General features: G+C 40.0%; 1 protein-coding gene across 15 annotated transcripts in view; it reads right to left on the bottom strand.

The window, feature by feature from the left end:
• Positions 1 to 5916, bottom strand: part of NEDD4L (neural precursor cell expressed, developmentally down-regulated 4-like, E3 ubiquitin protein ligase) — a 288447-nt gene that overhangs the window by 178056 nt on the left and 104475 nt on the right. The window lies entirely within an intron of this gene.

Raw genomic sequence — 5916 nt, 5'->3', positions numbered from 1 at the left:
AGCAGGAAACAGGACAATGCTTCTCTGACTCACTGCACAGTAAGACTGAGTAAGTGTCACATGGTCATGCAGAACGATCCCAAGACTTACAAGCTGATCTGAGCTTGAACCAGGAAGCTCTTTCAAATATTAAGAGGCTACATAAACACAAAAAGATCAAAATCCTTTGATGTTAGTTTGCACCTTAAAAGAACAGTCTTCTCTATAAGTGTATTATAAAAGAAAACAATTATTTTGTCTAAAGGTCAATAGATGCATAAGAAAATTTCATTTCTAGAAAGACAGTATTCCTAGATCGACTGTCATCAATAGTAATATGTTACTATGTGCTGAATGCAAGCACAGCACGGGACCGTAGGGAAGAGGAAGGAAAAATTTAGTGTCTGTAGCATCTGGAGACTCAGAAAACAAAGAATAAGCATGCAACTTGATTAGTAAAACATGTCTTAAGTGGATGGTAAAAGCTTTGGATCTTTAAGATCCCAGTCAAGATTTTCATGAGCTAAATAGATGAAAAAAGACATTTAAGAGTTGAAGCACCTAAACACTAGTTCATTCTGGAATGCCTTGGCTACTAAGTATCATAGTTAACAAGGCTAGTCAGAATGAAACTCCCTTAGGAAAAAAAAAAAAAAAAAATCTCTTTCTGCTGGATTTTCCCCACTTTTAGGATAAACTTTTCCAACTACAGAATGGCTTTTATTAAAAATAAAATCCTGCCTTTAGATGGACAAAAGTATACAATAAGATTTTTCATCAGCTGAAGTCTAAGGTAGAGCTTTGTTTTAGCTAACTTCCAGACCATTTCCATAGGTGTCGACTTTTAATGGGGGTGGGGGCACTACGATGATGGACGAGCCTAAGATGATGGACATGTAGAAAGTTTTATGCATTTCAGGTGACAGCCCTCTTCCCGAGGAGGGCCAGGGCCCTTGGCCCCCATGTACTCGGTACCCATGCCCATTTCTCATCTCTGATGTATTCTTTCTCCTATGAATCGCTGCTTTGCAATTCACACTAATGCAGTGATGCTCAGACTCCAACATGAGGAGCTATGTCATATTTGGTGGGAGGGGTGCCATGGCAGGATCCAGCTGAGGCAATGGGGGAGTGGTATTAACTGCGGTGGCTCTGGGCGTTGCAGCTAGTAATGCTGCCACCTTTCCCCGGCTGCCAGTTGGATAATGTGGCTCCATATGCTAGATCTGACATATGGGGTGGTCCACAGCCAAATCCAGTATGGGGGGGTCAGGCCAGTACACAGGTTGCTTTGTGTCCAGAACAGGCACGCAGGACTAGCACACAGGGTCACATCTGCAGACTGGCCCCATGTGCCAGATCTGGCCCGTTGGGCTGAACAGACTGAGTACCACTGCACTAAGAGATTCTGAACCTCAAAACATCCAGTCAGTATTTTCATACCTCTAGCCCAATAATACTACACTAGAACTTCCTGCACACACGGCAACCCATAATAATCCTTCTTCTGTTCACAAAAAGAAGGTTACGCCCATTTCTTGTAAATCTGGCAGAAAATGTCTAATAATAATTCTTCATCTATTTTAAAGTACATATTTAGGAAGGGAAATGGAATAGGATGCATAGATCAATAAGAGACCTGTTACAGAATCCTGGGAAGTGTGTTGTTCCATCATTTGGCCAGTAAATTACCAGGAAAAAGATCCCGCCAAAGCATTTCTTAAACCACATCCATTCCTAAGAGATGGTGATTTGCATCAGTGATTTGACACAGATGGAAATGCAAGATAAACAAAAGATCATGGCTGGTTAATTAGATTAAAGATACAGCCTAAATTCTCATTATTTTCTTTTTAACATACAAGCTGGGACAGAGAAATCTAGTAATCTATCTGATTTACCATACTAAACTTTTACAAGACCATATATGCACTACATTTTTCAGGAGGAACTTGTTAAGCACAGACACCCAGAGGCACACAGGCGCATGCCTAAGAGGTTGGAGACACTTACTATATTGCCAGCTTTCAAATAAGATAATATACACAAGGTCAAAAACCAGGTTTTAGATGAAACAGTTCATCTGTGAAATAAACATTGTTTCCTTCAACTATGACAATATTCTCTCTCATTTGGAATTAGTTTAAATGAAACAAATAACTGAGCTTTGAAGAAATTGTAATGTGGTACCTAATGTCATTTGTTTTAAAAATTTCACTCATTAAATAGGCACAGCTTGAAAGCTTTCTGAATTTCAAAAGGATGCTAAGAATATACACCTAGAAGACTATCAAAAGCTCTTACATTCCATTAAGGCAAGCAGTATGCTCAGAAGCTTTAGAAACATAGAGAAGGGGAAAAAAAGACAAGAAAGAGTTATTAAAAGTAATTCGAACCTTTTAATTAATACATCCAGTACAACTTCATTAGTCCATACTAATGGCTGTAGTTCAGTTATTATGAATTATTTAATCTTCTAAATTAATATGCAAAGGAACACACTGCTATATGACTAATACATCACCAAACATACTGCTCTCATTTTCCAACAAGTATAGTTCACTTTTGTTTATGATAATTCAGTGTACTGGCAAGTGTTCTGTGAGTTTCTAAAAATAATGAAGTGTTAGTAATACAGTAACTACTAGAACCTATTCTTCTAATCCTTTGCAAGGGGATTAGAAAATATGGCTTTTTGTGTTTAAAGTAAGTGAGATGCTGTTCTACTTTTGAAGAGAAACACACTCAAATTTGGCTCCTAAATATAAATAAAACGCACACCTTTACAAAATTTGAAGCAAACAAATGTCATCAGGGATACTTTTAAACTAAAACAGATTTAAAATAAATAAATACTTCCCTCCATGTTTGTAACCTAGGAACATTACAGGATTGTGGGACTAGACCAAGTGAAGTGCCTCTTGCTATAACGAACAGAGGCAACATTTATTAAACTAAATTCTTATCCAAGCCAGAAAAAAAAAATGGAAACTATACAACAGCAAAAATAATGAGATATGATATAACTTTAATAATGTATGTGGGAAACAGTTTAAATAATTTTTAATCTAAATTAATTTCCTTTGACTGGATCCTTTTTCAAAAATGTTTGGACTTTGTCAAACACATTCGTAGCATCTCTCTTTTATGGTTAGGAGTAACCACAGTCCATAGAAGAAGCAGTTTCAAAATTAAAACTGTACTGGAGATCCATATTTAAAAAAAATAAAGATAAGATGCCTGCAAACAATTTAACAGAACATAAAATATAGAGCTTAAAAAGTACTTCATGAAGATCATTACCCTTTTCATCTGCTTGAAAAGTTTTTTACGGTTTGATGAACATTAGACTTTTCAAGTTTTTGCTTTTAAATAAAGAATTCCACTTGCTAGGACTTCATGGTTGCGTGTCCAACGTGCCAACATCAAAATTCCCATAGGGTAAGTAGCGCCCCACTGTTCCCTTTTTGTGTGTTTATAAATGCTGACAGTACATTATTGACCTAACACTTAGCACTTTAAATAGATTTTTCTTGAGCTTCAAAGACTAGTATAAAAAAAACTAAGACTGCAGCCTAACAACAGATGATGACACCTATCTAATACATGCAGTTTTATACCTGGGTCTCTACTTCATTGGAATTAGCACCTTGTAATGCACTCTATTCTCTCACCCTTTTCTTGGAAACACAAAGCACAGCCTGGCAGTGCCACTCTCCAAGGGATTAGTATTCTCTAGTTGGACAAACGTGGAGGATGGAGGCATTTAACAACAGAACTTGAAAACCTGTCTATCAATATCACTTGATACTTGGGGAGAACGAGTGTATTTTGTACCAACCATTGTTTACATACCTGTTTTTATATAGAGATGCTCCAATTCCATAATTAACTTAAAAACAATTCCACTGTTAAGTTCCTCCTTTGCAGGAAAACATGACATATATGTTTCACAAGATTTGGAGGGGCCGTCCTTTACAGATTCAGGGACGAGAGCGTGAGTTGGGTGTGTGCTCCCTTAGAACTCAGTTTGTTTGCTGGCCTTCAGGGCATGCTGCCCAGACTATTTACTCAGGATTTTGCCCAAGAGGAGATGAGGGGAAGCAGGTTGGGTTTCTTCTTTATTTGGGGTACTTGAGTTGACCCACTACTAATCTATACGTTTTATTTATATATACCTGCATGCAATCATGTAGACACCCCAATAACCACCTTATTAACTGAAAAACAAAAGCTACCTATATCAGATGGCCTTAGGCAAAACAGGGCACAGAGACAAAACCCTGAAGGGAAAAAAACAAGAAAAATATCTGGCTTTACAGCACTCCTGGTGAACTAAAATCATCAGAAGAAGCTTCCATTCTTCAAGCTCCAACTTATTTGATATCTTTGATCAAGGAGAAAAGGCAGTTGACACTGCAATAAACAAAGTAAATCATGGATGTCCAGAATTTTCTGTGACACTGTCTATGCTAAAGTTGTTCTGGCTAGCACCTTCAATGCTAAAACTGTGTCAGTATTTCCATTATAAACTAAGTGCCTTATAAATTCTGCTTTAAAAAGGTTGCTCCAGGCTGAAACTCAACATGCAAGATTTCTGTGCAGGGGTGATGTTTTATTATTGTTATAGAAGTGATGTTATTTCCAGCACTTGCATTCAAAGGGCACTTACACACGTGGGGGTCCAGGGCGGTATAGGAGCACTACTGAATGTGCAAAAGCAATTGGTGACAGACAGGGGGAACAAGGCTGAACTGCTCAATGAGTTCTTTGCCTCAGTGTTCCTAAACAAGAGGCAAAACAAGTCTCACAATGGGATCGTAGAGAGACAACAGCAGGGCGCCAGACTACCAAGCGATGACCCTGAGATAGTGCAGTCGCTCGGAAGGACTGGATGCATTTAAGTAGGCAGGCCCGGATGAGCTCCATCCGATGGGTACTGAAGGCACTGCCTGATGTCACTGCACAGCTACTGGCAAGAATATTTGAGCACTTGTGGCGCACGGGTCAGGTCCCAGAGGACTGGAAAAGGGCCAATCTGGTCCCTATTTTCAAGAAGGGGAGGAAGGAGGATCCAGGCAACTACAGGCCAGTCAGTCTCACCTCCATCCTTGGTAAAGTCTTTGAAAAGATTATTAAAGCCCATATATGTAAGAGCCCAGCAGGACAAATTATGCTGAGGGGAAACCAGCACGGGTTCGTAGCAAGTAGATCATGCCTGACTAATCTAGTCTCTTTTTATGACCAGGTTACAAAATACCTGGACGCAGAAGTAGGGGTAGATATTGTTTACTTAGACTTCAGGAAGGCCTTCGAGATGGTTATCCCACCCCATACTGGTGAACAAATTAAGATGCTGTGACTTGGATGATTACACAGTCCGGTGGGTGGCGAATTGGCTAGAGGGTCGTACCCAGAGAGTGGTGGTGGATGGGTCAGTATTGACCTGGAAGGAAGTGGGCAGTGCGGTCCCGCAGGGCTCGGTCCTTGGACCAATACTCTTCAATGTCTTCATCAGTGACTTGGATGAGGGACTGAAGTGTACTCTGTCCAAGTTTGCGGATGATACAAAACTGTGGGGAGAAGCTGACACACCAGAGGACAGAGAACAACTACAGGCAGACCTGGACAGGTTGGACATATGGGCAGAAAACAATAGAATGCGATTTAACAAGAAGAAATGCAAAGTGCTGCACCTAGGAAGAGAAAACATCCAGCACACCTACTGCCTAGGAAATGACCTGCTCAGCAGCACGGAAGCGGAAAGGGATCTTGGAGTCCTAGTGGAGTGTGATGAAGTCATCAGAAAAGCTAACTGCACTTTATCATGCATCAGCAGATGCATGACAAACAGAACTAAGGAGGTGATACTTCCCCTCTATCGGGCACTGTTCAGACCGCAGTTGGAATACTGCGTGCAATTTTGGGCGCCACACT

Source organism: Alligator sinensis, unplaced genomic scaffold (assembly GCF_000455745.1).
Source record: "Alligator sinensis unplaced genomic scaffold, ASM45574v1 scaffold347_1, whole genome shotgun sequence".
Taxonomy (NCBI): domain Eukaryota; kingdom Metazoa; phylum Chordata; order Crocodylia; family Alligatoridae; genus Alligator; species Alligator sinensis.
Note: the sequence above shows the minus strand (reverse complement) of the source record. Positions and strands in the feature narration are given on the sequence as shown.